Genomic DNA, 13476 nt, shown 5'->3' with positions numbered 1-13476 from the left:
GCACGACTGCCTCCGCCGTGCAATCGGCTAACGAGTTCGGCTCTTAACCGAAAGTTTGGAGGTTCAAGTCCTCCCAGGAGGGTGTGTGTTGCTTTTTTTTCTTTGTGCTCATAGCTTCGGAGGAATCTTTTGACGGTCGTGAGAGTACAGCACGCCTGCCTCCGCGTCGCAATCGGCTAAGGAGTTCGGCTCTTAAGCGAAAGGTTGGAGGTTCAAGTCCTCCCGGAGGCGGTGTGTGTCGCTTCTTTTTCTTTGCACTGATGGCTTTGGAGGAATGTTCTGACGGTCGTTAGAGTGCAGCACGACTGCCTCCGCAGCGCAATCGGCTAACGAGTTCGGCTCTTAACCGAAAGGTTGGAGGTTCCACCCTCCCGGGGGCGGTGTGTCGCATTTTTTCTTTGCGCTGATAGCTTTGGAGGAATGTTCTGACTGCCGTGAGAGTGCAGCACGACTGCCTCCGCGGCGCAATCGACTAACGAGTTCGGCTCTTAACCAAAAGGTTGGGGGTCGGAGCCCTCCCGGGGGCGGTGTGTCGCATTTTTTCTTTGCGCTGATAGCTTTGGAGGAATGTTCTGACGTTCGTGAGAGTGCAGCACGACTGCCTTCGTTGCGCAATCGGCTTGCGCGATCGGCTGTTAACCGGAAGGTTGGAGGTTCGAGCCTTCCCGGGGGCGTTGTCTAGCTTCTTTTTTCTTCGCACTGTTAGCTTTGATGGAATGTTCTGACGGTGGTGAGAGTACAGCACGACTGCCTTCGTGGCGCAATTGGCTAACGAGTTCGGCTGTTAACCGAAAGGTTGGAGGTTCGAGCCCTCCCGGGGGCGGTGTGTCGCATTTTTTCTTTGCACTGTTAGCTTTGATGAAATGTTCTGACGGCCGTGAGAGTGCAGCACGACTGCCTCCGCGGCGCAATCGGCTAACGAGTTCGGCTCTTAACCAAAAGGTTGGGGGTCGGAGCCCTCCCGGAGGCATTGTGTCGCATTTTTTCTTTGCGCTGATAGCTTTGAAGGAATGTTCTGACGTTCGTGAGAGTGCAGCACGACTGCCTTCGTTGCGCAATCGGCTTGCGCGATCGGCTGTTAACCGGAAGGTTGGAGGTTCGAGCCCTCCCGGGGGCGTTGTCTAGCTTCTTTTTTCTTTGCACTGTTAGCTTTGATGGAATGTTCTGACGGTGGTGAGAGTACAGCACGACTGCCTTCGTGGCGCAATTGGCTAACGAGTTCGGCTGTTAACCGAAAGGTTGGAGGTTCGAGCCCTCCCGGGGGCGTTGTCTAGCTTCTTTTTTCTTTGCACTGTTAGCTTTGATGGAATGTTCTGACGCTGGTGAGAGTACAGCACGACTGCCTACGCAGCGCAATTGGCTAACGAGTTCGGCTCTTGACCGAAATGTTGGAGGTTCGAGCCCTCCCGGGGGCGTTGTCTAGCTTCTTTTTTCTTTGCGCTGATAGCTTTGGAGAAATGTTCTGACGGTGGTGAGAGTACAGAACGACTGCCTCCGCGACGTAATTGGCTAACGAGTTCGGCTGTTAACCGAAAGGTTGGAGGTTCGAGCCCTCCCGGGGGCGTTGTCTAGCTTCTTTTTTCTTTGCACTGTTAGCTTTGACGGAATGTTCTGACGCTGGTGAGAGTACAGCACGACTGCCTCCGCGGCGTAATTGGCTAACGAGTTCGGCTCTTGACGGAAATGTTGTAGGTTCGAGCCCTCCCGGGGGCGTTGTCTAGCTTCTTTTTTCTTTGCACTGTTAGCTTTGATGGAATGTTCTGACGGTGGTGAGAGTGCAGCACGACTGCCTCCGTGGCGATATTGGCTAGCGAGTTCGGAATTTAACCAAAAGGTCGAAGGTTCGAGCCCTCCCGTGAACGTTGTCTTGCTTCTTTTTTCTTTGCGCTGATAGCTTTGGAGAAATGTTCTGACGGTGATAAGAGTACAGCCCGACTGCCTCCGTTGCGCAATTGGCTTGCGCGTTCGGTGTTAACCGAAAGGTTGGAGGTTCGAGCCCTGCAGGAGGCGTTGTCCAGCTTCTTTTTTCTTAGCACTCTTAGCTTTGATGAAATGTTCTGACGGTGGTGAGAGTGCAGCACGACTGCCTCCGTGGCGAAATTGGCTAGCGAGTTCGGCATAGAACCGAAAGGTCGAAGGTTCGAGCCGTCCCGGGGACGTTGTCTTGCTTCTTTTTTATTTGCGCTGATAGCTTTGGAGAAATGTTCTAACGGTGATGAGAGTACAGCCCGACTGCCTCCGTTGCGCAATTCGCTTGCGCGATCGGTGTTAACCGAAAGGTTGGAGGTTCGAGCCCTCCCGGGGGCGTTGTCTAGCTTCTTTTTTCTTTGCACTGTTAGCTTTGATGGAATGTTCTGACGGTGGTGAGAGTGCAGCACGACTGCCTCCGTGGCGAAATTGGCTAGCGAGTTCAGCATTTAACAGAAAGGTCGAAGGTTCGAGCCCTCCCGGGGACGTTGTCTTGCTTCTTTTTTCTTTGCGCTGATAGCTTTGGAGAAATGTTCTGACGGTGATGAGAGTACAACCCGACTGCCTCCGTTGCGCAATTGGCTTGCGCGATCGGTGTTAACCGAAAGGTTGGAGGTTCGAGCCCTGCAGGGGGCGTTGTCCAGCTTCTTTTTTTGCACTTTTAGCTTTGATGTAATGTTCTGACGCTGGTGAGAGTACACCACGACTGCCTCCGCGGCGCAATTGGCTAACGAGTTCGGCTCTTGACGGAAATGTTCGAGGTTCGAGCCCTCCCGGGGGCGTTGTCTAGCTTCTTTTTTCTTTGCCCTATTAGCTTTGATGGAATGTTCTGACGGTCGTGAGAGAGCAGGACGATTGCCTCCGTGGCGCAATCGGCTAGCGCATTCGGCTGTTAACCGAAAGGTTGAAGGTTCGAGACCTCCCGGGGGCGAGGTGTCGCTTTTTTTTTGCTCTGACAGCTTTGGAGAAATGTTCTGACGGTGGTGAGAGAGCAGCACGACTGCCTCCGTGGCGCAATTGGCTAGCGCGTTCGGCTGTTAACCGAAAGGTTGGAGGTTCGAGCCCTCCCGGGGGCGAGGAGTCTTTTTTTTCTTTGCGTGGACAGCTTTGGAGAAATGTTCTGACGGTGGTGAGAGAGCAGCACGACTGCCTCCTTGGCGCAATATGCTGGCGCGTTCGGCTGTTAACCGGAAGGTTGGAGGTTCGAGCCCTCCGGGTGGCGAGGTGTCACTTTTTTCTTTGCGCTGACAGCTTTGCAGAAAAGTTTTGACGGTGGTGAGAGACCAGCACGACTGCCTCCGTGGCGCAATTGGCTAGCGCGTTCGGCTGTTAACCGAAAGGTTGGAGGTTCAAGCCCTCCCGGGGGCGTTGTGTCGCTTTCTTTTCTTTGCGCTGATAGCTTTGGAGAAATGTTCTGACGGTGGCAAGAGAGCAGCACGACTGCCTCCGTGGCGCAATCGGCTAACGAGTTCGGCTCTTAACCGAAAAGTTCGGGGTAGGAGCCCTCCTTGGTGCGGTGTGTCGCATTTTTTCTTTGCGCTGATAGCTTTGGAGGAATGTTGTGACGGTCGTGAGAGTGCAGCACGACTGCCTTCGTTGCGCAATTGGCTTGCGCGATCGGCTGTTAACCGGAAGGTTGGAGGTTCGAGCCCTCTCGGGGGCGTTGTCTAGCTTCTTTTTTCTTTGCACTGTTAGCTTTGATGGAATGTTCTGACGGTGGTGAGAGTGCAGCACGACTGCCTCCGTGGCGAAATTGGCTAGCGAGTTCGGCATTTAACCGAAAGGTCGAAGGTTCGAGCCCTCCCGTGGACGTTGTCTTGCTTCTTTTTTCTTTGCGCTGATAGCTTTGGAGAAATGTACTGACGGTGATGAGAGTACAGCCCGACTGCCTCCGTTGCGCAATTGGCTTGCGCGATCAGTGTTAACCGAAAGGTTGGAGGTTCGAGCCCTCCCGGGGGTGTTGTCTAGCTTCTTTTTTCTTTTCACTGTTAGCTTTGATGAAATGTTCTGACAGTAATGAGAGTGCAGCACGACTGCCTCCGTGGCGAAATTGGCTAGCGAGTTCAGCATTTAACCGAAAGGTCGAAGGTTCGAGCCCTCCAGGGGACGTTGTCTTGCTTCTTTTTTCTTTGCGCTGATAGCTTTGGAGAAATGGTCTGACGGTGATGAGAGTACAACGCGACTGCCTCCGTTGCGCAATTGGCTTGCGCGATCGGTGTTAACCGAAAGGTTGGAGGTTCGAGCCCTCCCGGGGGCGAGGAGTTGTTTTTTTCTTTGCGCTGACAGCTTTGGAGAAATGTTCTGACGGTGGTGAGAGAGCAGCACGACTGCCTCCGTGGCGCAATTGGCTAGCCTGTTCGGCTGTTGACCGAAAGGTTGGAGGTTCGAGCCCTACCAGGGGCGAGGAGTCGTTTTTTTTTTCTTTGCGCTGACAGCTTTGGAGAAATGTTCTGACGGTGGTGAGAGAGCAGCACGACTGCCTCCGTGGCGCAATTGGCTAGCGCGTTTGGCTGTTAACCGAAAGGTTGGAGGTTCGAGCCCTCCCAGGGGCGAGGAGTCGTTTTTTTTTCTTTGCGCTGACAGCTTTGGAGAAATGTTCTGACGGTGGTGAGAGAGCAGCACGACTGTCTCCATGTCGCAATTGGCTAGCGCGTTCGGCTGTTAACCGAAAGGTTGGAGGTTCGAGCCCTCCCGGGGGCACTGTAGCGGTCTCTTTTCTTTGCGTTGATAGCTTTGGAGGAATGTTCTGACGGTCGTGAGAGTGCAGCATGTCTGCCTCCGCGGTGCAATCGGCTAAGGAGTTCGGCTCTTAAGCGAAAGGTTGGAGGTTCAAGTCCTCCCGAAGCGGTGTGTGTCGCTTTTTTTTCTTTGCACTGATGGCTTTGGAGGAATGTTCTGACTGTCGTTAGAGTGCAGCACGACTGCCTCCGCCGCGCAATTGGCTAGCGCGTTCGGCTGTTAACCGAAAGGTTGGAGGTTCGACCCTCCCGGGGGCGGTGTGTCGCATTTTTTCTTTGCGCTGATAGCTTTCGAGGAATGTTCTGGCTGCCGTGAGAGTGCAGCACGACTGCCTCCGCGGCGCAATCGGCTAACGAGTTCGGCTCTTAACCGGAAGGTTGGAGGTTCGACCCTAACGGGGGCGGTGTGTCGCATTTTTTCTTCGCGCTGATAGCTTTGGAGGAATGTTCTGACGGTCGTTAGAGTGCAGCACGACTGCCTCTGCAGCGCAATCGGCTAACGAGTTCGGCTCTTAACCGAAAGGTTGGAGGTTCGACCCTCCCGGGGGCGGTGTGTCGCATTTTTTCTTTTCGCTGATAGCTTTGGAGGAATGTTCTGACTGCCGTGAGAGTGCAGCACGACTGCCTCCGCGGCGCAGTCGGCTAACGAGTTCGGCTCTTAACCGAAAGGTTGAGGGTCGGAGCCCTCCCGGGGGCGGTGTGTCGCATTTTTTCTTTGCGCTGATAGCTTTGGAGGAGTGTTCTGACGTTCGTGAGAGTGCAGCACGACTGCCTTCGTTGCGCAATCGGCTTGCGCGATCGGCTGTTAACCGGAAGGTTGGAGGTTCGAGCCCTCCCGGGAGCGTTGTCTAGCTTCTTTTTTCTTTGCACTGTTAGCTTTGATGGAATGTTCTGACGCTGGTGAGAGTACAGCACGACTGCCTCCATGGCGCAATTGGCTAACGAGTTCGGCTGTTAACCGAAAGGTTGGAGGTTCGAGCCCTCCCGGCGGCGTTGTCTAGCTTCTTTTTTCTTTGCACTGTTAGCTTTGATGGAATGTTCTGACGCTGGTGAGAGTACAGCACGACTGCCTAAGCAGCGCAATTGGCTAACGAATTCGGCTCTTTACCGAAATGTTGGAGGTTCGAGCCCTCCCGGGAAGTTGTCTAGCTTCTTTTTTCTTTGCGCTGGTAGCTTTGGAGAAATGTTCTGACGGTGGTGAGAGTACAGAACGACTGCCTCCGCTGCGTAATTGGCTAACGAGTTCGGCTGTTAACCGAAAGGTTGGAGGTTCGAGCCCTCCCGGGGGCGTTGTCTAGCTTCTTTTTTCTTTGCACTGTTAGCTTTGACGGAATGTTCTGACGCTGGTGAGAGTAAAGCACGACTGCCTCCGCGGCGCAATTGGCTAACGAGGTCGGCTCTTGACGGAAATGTTGGAGGTTCGAGCCCTCCCGGGGGCGTTGTCTAGCTTCTTTTTTTTTGCACTGTTAGCTTTGGAGAAATGTTCTGACGGTGGCAAGAGAGCAGCACGACTGACTCCGTGGCGCAATCGGCTAACGAGTTCGGCTCTTAACCGAAAGGTTCGGGGTAGGAGCCCTCCTTGGGGCGGTGTGTCACATTTTTTCTTTGCGCTGATAGCTTTGGAGGAATGTTCTGACGGTCGTGAGAGTGCAGCACGACTGCCTCCGTGGCGAAATTGGCTAGCGAGTTCGGCATTTAACCGAAAGGTCGAAGGTTCGATCCCTCCCATGGACGTTGTCTTGCTTCTTTTTTCTTTGCGCTGATAGCTTTGGAGAAATGTTCTGACGGTGATGAGAGTACAGCCCGACTGCCTCCGTTGCGCAATTGGCTTGCGCGATCGGTGTGAACCGAAAGGTTGGAGGTTCGAGCCCTGCAGGAGGCGTTGTCCAGCTTTTTTTCTTAGCACTGTTAGCTTTGATGAAACGTTCTGACGGTGGTGAGAGTGCAGCACGACTGCCTCCGTGGCGAAATTTGCTAGCGAGTTCGGCATATAACCGAAAGGTCGAAGGTTCGAGCCCTCCCGGGGACGTTGTCTTGCTTCTTTTTTCTTTGCGCTGATAGCTTTGGAGAAATGTACTGACGGTGATGAGAGTACAGCCCGACTGCCTCCGTTGCGCAATTGGCTTGCGCGATCGGTGTTAACCGAAAGGTTGGAGGTTCGAGCCCTCCCGGGGGTGTTGTCTAGCTTCTTTTTTCTTTGCACTGTTAGCTTTGATGGAATGTTCTGACGGTGGTGAGAGTTCAGCACGAATGCCTCCGTGGCGAAATTGGCTAGCGAGTTCAGCATTTAACCGAAAGGTCGAAGGTTCGAGCCCTCCCGGGGACGTTGTCTTGCTTCTTTTTTCTTTGCGCTGATAGCTTTGGAGAAATGTTCTGACGGTGATGAGAGTACAACCCGACTGCCTCCGTTGCGCAATTGGCTTGCGCGATCGGTGTTAACCGAAAGGTTGGAGGTTCGAGCCCTGCAGGGGGCGTTGTCCAGCTTCTTTTTTCTTTGCACTCTTAGCTTTGATGTAATGTTCTGACAGTGATGAGAGTGCAGCACGACTGCCTCCGTGGCGAAATTGGCTAACGAGTTCGGCTCTTGACGGAAATGTTGGAGGTTCGACCCTCCCGGGGGCGGTGTGTCGCATTTTTTCTTTGCGCTGATAGCTTTCGAGGAATGTTCTGACTGCCGTGAGAGTGCAGCATGACTGCCTCCGCGGCGCAATCGGCTAACGAGTTCGGCTCTTAACCGGAAGGTTGGAGGTTCGACCCTCCCGGGTGCGGTGTGTCGCATTTTTTCTTCGCGCTGATAGCTTTGGAGGACTGTTCTGACGGTCGTTAGAGTGCAGCACGACTGCCTCTGCAGCGCAATCGGCTAACGAGTTCGGCTCTTAACCGAAAGGTTGGAGGTTCGACCCTCCCGGGGGCGGTGTGTCGCTATTTTTCTTTGCGCTGATAGCTTTGGAGGAATGTTCTGACGTTCGTGAGAGTGCAGCACGACTGCCTTCGTTGCGCAGTCGGCTAGCGCGTTCGGCTGTTAACCGAAAGGTTGGAGGTTCGAGCCCTCCCGGGGGCGAGGAGTCGTTTTTTTTTCTTTGCGCTGACAGCTTTGGAGAAATGTTCTGACGGTGGTGAGAGAGCAGCGCGACTGCCTCCGTGGCGCTGGCGCGATCGATGCTGGCGCGATCGGCTGTTAACCGGAAGGTTGGAGGTTCGAGCCCTCCCGGGAGCGTTGTCTAGCTTCTTTTTTCTTTGCACTGTCAGCTTTGATGGAATGTTCTGACGCTGGTGAGAGTACAGCACGACTGCCTCCGCGGCGCAATTGGCTAACGAGTTCGGCTGTTAACCGAAAGGTTGGAGGTTCGAGCCCTCTCGGCGGCGTTGTCTAGCTTCTTTTTTCTTTGCACTGTTAGCTTTGATGGAATGTTCTGACGCTGGTGAGAGTACAGCACGACTGCCTCCGCAGCGCAATTGGCTAACGAATTCGGCTCTTGACCGAAATGTTGGAGGTTCGAGCCCTCCCGGGGGCGTTGTCTAGCTTCTTTTTTCTTTGCGCTGGTAGCTTTGGAGAAATGTTCTGACGGTGGTGAGAGTACAGAACGACTGCCTCCGCGGCGTAATTGGCTAACGAGTTCGGCTGTTAACCGAAAGGTTGGAGGTTCGAGCCCTCCCGGGGGCGTTGTCTAGCTTCTTTTTTCTTTGCACTGTTAGCTTTGACGGAATGTTCTGACGCTGGTGAGAGTAAAGCACGACTGCCTCCGCGGCGCAATTGGCTAACGAGGTCGGCTCTTGACGGAAATGTTGGAGGTTCGAGCCCTCCCGGGGGTGTTGTCTAGCTTCTTTTTTCTTTGCACTGTTAGCTTTGATGGAATGTTCTGACAGTGGTGAGAGTACAGCACGACTGCCTTCGTGGCGCAATTGGCTAACGAGTTCGGCTGTTAACCGAAAGGTCGGAGGTTCGAGCCCTCCCGGGGGCGTTGTGTCGCTTTTTTTGCTTTGCGCTGATAGCTTTGGAGAAATGTTCTGACTGCCGTGAGAGTGCAGCACGACTGCCTCCGCGGCGCAATCGACTAACGAGTTCGGCTCTTAACCAAAAGGTTGGGGGTCGGAGCCCTCCCGGGGGTGGTGTGTCGCATTTTTTCTTTGCGCTGATAGCTTTGGAGGAATGTTCTGACGTTCGTGAGAGTGCAGCACGACTGCCTTCGTTGCGCAATCGGCTTGCGCGATCGGCTGTTAACCGGAAGGTTGGAGGTTCGAGCCCTCCCGGGGGTGGTGTGTCGCATTTTTTCTTTGCGCTGATAGCTTTGGAGGAATGTTCTGACGTTCGTGAGAGTGCAGCACGACTGCCTTCGTTGCGCAATCGGCTTGCGCGATCGGCTGTTAACCGGAAGGTTGGAGGTTCGAGCCCTCCCGGAGGCGTTGTCTAGCTTCTTTTTTCTTTGCACTGTTAGCTTTGATGGAATGTTCTGACGGTGGTGAGAGAGCAGCACGACTGTCTCCGTGTCGCAATTGGCTAGCGCGTTCGGCTGTTAACCGAAAGGTTGGAGGTTCGAGCCCCCCCGGGGGCACTGTAGCGGTCTCTTTTCTTTGCGTTGATAGCTTTGGAGGAATGTTCTGACGGTCGTGAGAGTGCAGCATGTCTGCCTCCGCGGTGCAATCGGCTAAGGAGTTCGGCTCTTAAGCGAAAGGTTGGAGGTTCAAGTCCTCCCGAAGCGGTGTGTGTCGCTTTTTTTTCTTTGCACTGATGGCTTTGGAGGAATGTTCTGACTGTCGTTAGAGTGCAGCACGACTGCCTCCGCCGCGCAATTGGCTAGCGCGTTCGGCTGTTAACCGAAAGGTTGGAGGTTCGACCCTCCCGGGGGCGGTGTGTCGCATTTTTTCTTTGCGCTGATAGCTTTCGAGGAATGTTCTGGCTGCCGTGAGAGTGCAGCACGACTGCCTCCGCGGCGCAATCGGCTAACGAGTTCGGCTCTTAACCGGAAGGTTGGAGGTTCGACCCTAACGGGGGCGGTGTGTCGCATTTTTTCTTCGCGCTGATAGCTTTGGAGGAATGTTCTGACGGTCGTTAGAGTGCAGCACGACTGCCTCTGCAGCGCAATCGGCTAACGAGTTCGGCTCTTAACCGAAAGGTTGGAGGTTCGACCCTCCCGGGGGCGGTGTGTCGCATTTTTTCTTTTCGCTGATAGCTTTGGAGGAATGTTCTGACTGCCGTGAGAGTGCAGCACGACTGCCTCCGCGGCGCAGTCGGCTAACGAGTTCGGCTCTTAACCGAAAGGTTGAGGGTCGGAGCCCTCCCGGGGGCGGTGTGTCGCATTTTTTCTTTGCGCTGATAGCTTTGGAGGAGTGTTCTGACGTTCGTGAGAGTGCAGCACGACTGCCTTCGTTGCGCAATCGGCTTGCGCGATCGGCTGTTAACCGGAAGGTTGGAGGTTCGAGCCCTCCCGGGAGCGTTGTCTAGCTTCTTTTTTCTTTGCACTGTTAGCTTTGATGGAATGTTCTGACGCTGGTGAGAGTACAGCACGACTGCCTCCATGGCGCAATTGGCTAACGAGTTCGGCTGTTAACCGAAAGGTTGGAGGTTCGAGCCCTCCCGGCGGCGTTGTCTAGCTTCTTTTTTCTTTGCACTGTTAGCTTTGATGGAATGTTCTGACGCTGGTGAGAGTACAGCACGACTGCCTAAGCAGCGCAATTGGCTAACGAATTCGGCTCTTTACCGAAATGTTGGAGGTTCGAGCCCTCCCGGGAAGTTGTCTAGCTTCTTTTTTCTTTGCGCTGGTAGCTTTGGAGAAATGTTCTGACGGTGGTGAGAGTACAGAACGACTGCCTCCGCTGCGTAATTGGCTAACGAGTTCGGCTGTTAACCGAAAGGTTGGAGGTTCGAGCCCTCCCGGGGGCGTTGTCTAGCTTGTTTTTTCTTTGCACTGTTAGCTTTGACGGAATGTTCTGACGCTGGTGAGAGTAAAGCACGACTGCCTCCGCGGCGCAATTGGCTAACGAGGTCGGCTCTTGACGGAAATGTTGGAGGTTCGAGCCCTCCCGGGGGCGTTGTCTAGCTTCTTTTTTTTTGCACTGTTAGCTTTGGAGAAATGTTCTGACGGTGGCAAGAGAGCAGCACGACTGACTCCGTGGCGCAATCGGCTAACGAGTTCGGCTCTTAACCGAAAGGTTCGGGGTAGGAGCCCTCCTTGGGGCGGTGTGTCACATTTTTTCTTTGCGCTGATAGCTTTGGAGGAATGTTCTGACGGTCGTGAGAGTGCAGCACGACTGCCTCCGTGGCGAAATTGGCTAGCGAGTTCGGCATTTAACCGAAAGGTCGAAGGTTCGATCCCTCCCATGGACGTTGTCTTGCTTCTTTTTTCTTTGCGCTGATAGCTTTGGAGAAATGTTCTGACGGTGATGAGAGTACAGCCCGACTGCCTCCGTTGCGCAATTGGCTTGCGCGATCGGTGTGAACCGAAAGGTTGGAGGTTCGAGCCCTGCAGGAGGCGTTGTCCAGCTTTTTTTTCTTAGCACTGTTAGCTTTGATGAAACGTTCTGACGGTGGTGAGAGTGCAGCACGACTGCCTCCGTGGCGAAATTTGCTAGCGAGTTCGGCATATAACCGAAAGGTCGAAGGTTCGAGCCCTCCCGGGGACGTTGTCTTGCTTCTTTTTTCTTTGCGCTGATAGCTTTGGAGAAATGTACTGACGGTGATGAGAGTACAGCCCGACTGCCTCCGTTGCGCAATTGGCTTGCGCGATCGGTGTTAACCGAAAGGTTGGAGGTTCGAGCCCTCCCGGGGGTGTTGTCTAGCTTCTTTTTTCTTTGCACTGTTAGCTTTGATGGAATGTTCTGACGGTGGTGAGAGTTCAGCACGAATGCCTCCGTGGCGAAATTGGCTAGCGAGTTCAGCATTTAACCGAAAGGTCGAAGGTTCGAGCCCTCCCGGGGACGTTGTCCTGCTTCTTTTTTCTTTGCGCTGATAGCTTTGGAGAAATGTTCTGACGGTGATGAGAGTACAACCCGACTGCCTCCGTTGCGCAATTGGCTTGCGCGATCGGTGTTAACCGAAAGGTTGGAGGTTCGAGCCCTGCAGGGGGCGTTGTCCAGCTTCTTTTTTCTTTGCACTCTTAGCTTTGATGTAATGTTCTGACAGTGATGAGAGTGCAGCACGACTGCCTCCGTGGCGAAATTGGCTAACGAGTTCGGCTCTTGACGGAAATGTTGGAGGTTCGACCCTCCCGGGGGCGGTGTGTCGCATTTTTTCTTTGCGCTGATAGCTTTCGAGGAATGTTCTGACTGCCGTGAGAGTGCAGCATGACTGCCTCCGCGGCGCAATCGGCTAACGAGTTCGGCTCTTAACCGGAAGGTTGGAGGTTCGACCCTCCCGGGTGCGGTGTGTCGCATTTTTTCTTCGCGCTGATAGCTTTGGAGGACTGTTCTGACGGTCGTTAGAGTGCAGCACGACTGCCTCTGCAGCGCAATCGGCTAACGAGTTCGGCTCTTAACCGAAAGGTTGGAGGTTCGACCCTCCCGGGGGCGGTGTGTCGCTATTTTTCTTTGCGCTGATAGCTTTGGAGGAATGTTCTGACGTTCGTGAGAGTGCAGCACGACTGCCTTCGTTGCGCAGTCGGCTAGCGCGTTCGGCTGTTAACCGAAAGGTTGGAGGTTCGAGCCCTCCCGGGGGCGAGGAGTCGTTTTTTTTTCTTTGCGCTGACAGCTTTGGAGAAATGTTCTGACGGTGGTGAGAGAGCAGCGCGACTGCCTCCGTGGCGCTGGCGCGATCGATGCTGGCGCGATCGGCTGTTAACCGGAAGGTTGGAGGTTCGAGCCCTCCCGGGAGCGTTGTCTAGCTTCTTTTTTCTTTGCACTGTCAGCTTTGATGGAATGTTCTGACGCTGGTGAGAGTACAGCACGACTGCCTCCGCGGCGCAATTGGCTAACGAGTTCGGCTGTTAACCGAAAGGTTGGAGGTTCGAGCCCTCCCGGCGGCGTTGTCTAGCTTCTTTTTTCTTTGCACTGTTAGCTTTGATGGAATGTTCTGACGCTGGTGAGAGTACAGCACGACTGCCTCCGCAGCGCAATTGGCTAACGAATTCGGCTCTTGACCGAAATGTTGGAGGTTCGAGCCCTCCCGGGGGCGTTGTCTAGCTTCTTTTTTCTTTGCGCTGGTAGCTTTGGAGAAATGTTCTGACGGTGGTGAGAGTACAGAACGACTGCCTCCGCGGCGTAATTGGCTAACGAGTTCGGCTGTTAACCGAAAGGTTGGAGGTTCGAGCCCTCCCGGGGGCGTTGTCTAGCTTCTTTTTTCTTTGCACTGTTAGCTTTGACGGAATGTTCTGACGCTGGTGAGAGTAAAGCACGACTGCCTCCGCGGCGCAATTGGCTAACGAGGTCGGCTCTTGACGGAAATGTTGGAGGTTCGAGCCCTCCCGGGGGTGTTGTCTAGCTTCTTTTTTCTTTGCACTGTTAGCTTTGATGGAATGTTCTGACAGTGGTGAGAGTACAGCACGACTGCCTTCGTGGCGCAATTGGCTAACGAGTTCGGCTGTTAACCGAAAGGTCGGAGGTTCGAGCCCTCCCGGGGGCGTTGTGTCGCTTTTTTTGCTTTGCGCTGATAGCTTTGGAGAAATGTTCTGACTGCCGTGAGAGTGCAGCACGACTGCCTCCGCGGCGCAATCGACTAACGAGTTCGGCTCTTAACCAAAAGGTTGGGGGTCGGAGCCCTCCCGGGGGTGGTGTGTCGCATTTTTCTTTGCGCTGATAGCTTTGGAGGAATGTTCTGACGTTCGTGAGAGTGCAGCAC

At 54.1% G+C, this 13476-nt stretch overlaps 15 non-coding genes across 15 annotated transcripts; all 15 read left to right on the top strand.

Annotated features, from left to right (window-relative positions):
* The first annotated feature begins 749 nt into the window (after positions 1-749).
* On the top strand, positions 750-823 carry TRNAN-GUU (transfer RNA asparagine (anticodon GUU)). The gene has a single exon. It is a non-coding gene; the product is annotated as a tRNA-Asn (tRNA).
* Positions 824-1192: 369 nt separating this feature from the next.
* TRNAN-GUU (transfer RNA asparagine (anticodon GUU)) lies at positions 1193-1266 on the top strand. Its single transcript has one exon. It is a non-coding gene; the product is annotated as a tRNA-Asn (tRNA).
* A 224-nt stretch (positions 1267-1490) lies between these two features.
* TRNAN-GUU (transfer RNA asparagine (anticodon GUU)) lies at positions 1491-1564 on the top strand. The gene has a single exon. It is a non-coding gene; the product is annotated as a tRNA-Asn (tRNA).
* A 1261-nt stretch (positions 1565-2825) lies between these two features.
* On the top strand, positions 2826-2899 carry TRNAN-GUU (transfer RNA asparagine (anticodon GUU)). The gene has a single exon. It is a non-coding gene; the product is annotated as a tRNA-Asn (tRNA).
* Positions 2900-2970: 71 nt separating this feature from the next.
* On the top strand, positions 2971-3044 carry TRNAN-GUU (transfer RNA asparagine (anticodon GUU)). The gene has a single exon. It is a non-coding gene; the product is annotated as a tRNA-Asn (tRNA).
* A 218-nt stretch (positions 3045-3262) lies between these two features.
* TRNAN-GUU (transfer RNA asparagine (anticodon GUU)) lies at positions 3263-3336 on the top strand. Its single transcript has one exon. It is a non-coding gene; the product is annotated as a tRNA-Asn (tRNA).
* A 1110-nt stretch (positions 3337-4446) lies between these two features.
* On the top strand, positions 4447-4520 carry TRNAN-GUU (transfer RNA asparagine (anticodon GUU)). The gene has a single exon. It is a non-coding gene; the product is annotated as a tRNA-Asn (tRNA).
* A 74-nt stretch (positions 4521-4594) lies between these two features.
* On the top strand, positions 4595-4668 carry TRNAN-GUU (transfer RNA asparagine (anticodon GUU)). The gene has a single exon. It is a non-coding gene; the product is annotated as a tRNA-Asn (tRNA).
* Positions 4669-7693: 3025 nt separating this feature from the next.
* On the top strand, positions 7694-7767 carry TRNAN-GUU (transfer RNA asparagine (anticodon GUU)). The gene has a single exon. It is a non-coding gene; the product is annotated as a tRNA-Asn (tRNA).
* Positions 7768-8296: 529 nt separating this feature from the next.
* TRNAN-GUU (transfer RNA asparagine (anticodon GUU)) lies at positions 8297-8370 on the top strand. The gene has a single exon. It is a non-coding gene; the product is annotated as a tRNA-Asn (tRNA).
* A 224-nt stretch (positions 8371-8594) lies between these two features.
* Positions 8595-8668, top strand: TRNAN-GUU (transfer RNA asparagine (anticodon GUU)). Its single transcript has one exon. It is a non-coding gene; the product is annotated as a tRNA-Asn (tRNA).
* Positions 8669-9185: 517 nt separating this feature from the next.
* TRNAN-GUU (transfer RNA asparagine (anticodon GUU)) lies at positions 9186-9259 on the top strand. The gene has a single exon. It is a non-coding gene; the product is annotated as a tRNA-Asn (tRNA).
* Positions 9260-12285: 3026 nt separating this feature from the next.
* Positions 12286-12359, top strand: TRNAN-GUU (transfer RNA asparagine (anticodon GUU)). The gene has a single exon. It is a non-coding gene; the product is annotated as a tRNA-Asn (tRNA).
* Positions 12360-12888: 529 nt separating this feature from the next.
* TRNAN-GUU (transfer RNA asparagine (anticodon GUU)) lies at positions 12889-12962 on the top strand. Its single transcript has one exon. It is a non-coding gene; the product is annotated as a tRNA-Asn (tRNA).
* A 224-nt stretch (positions 12963-13186) lies between these two features.
* Positions 13187-13260, top strand: TRNAN-GUU (transfer RNA asparagine (anticodon GUU)). The gene has a single exon. It is a non-coding gene; the product is annotated as a tRNA-Asn (tRNA).
* Positions 13261-13476: the final 216 nt, after the last annotated feature.

This window comes from Rhipicephalus microplus, unplaced genomic scaffold (genome assembly GCF_043290135.1).
Source record: "Rhipicephalus microplus isolate Deutch F79 unplaced genomic scaffold, USDA_Rmic scaffold_45, whole genome shotgun sequence".
NCBI classification, from domain to species: Eukaryota; Metazoa; Arthropoda; class Arachnida; order Ixodida; family Ixodidae; genus Rhipicephalus; species Rhipicephalus microplus.
The sequence above is the reverse complement of the archived record's forward strand: the minus strand, read 5'-3'. Positions and strand labels throughout refer to the sequence as shown.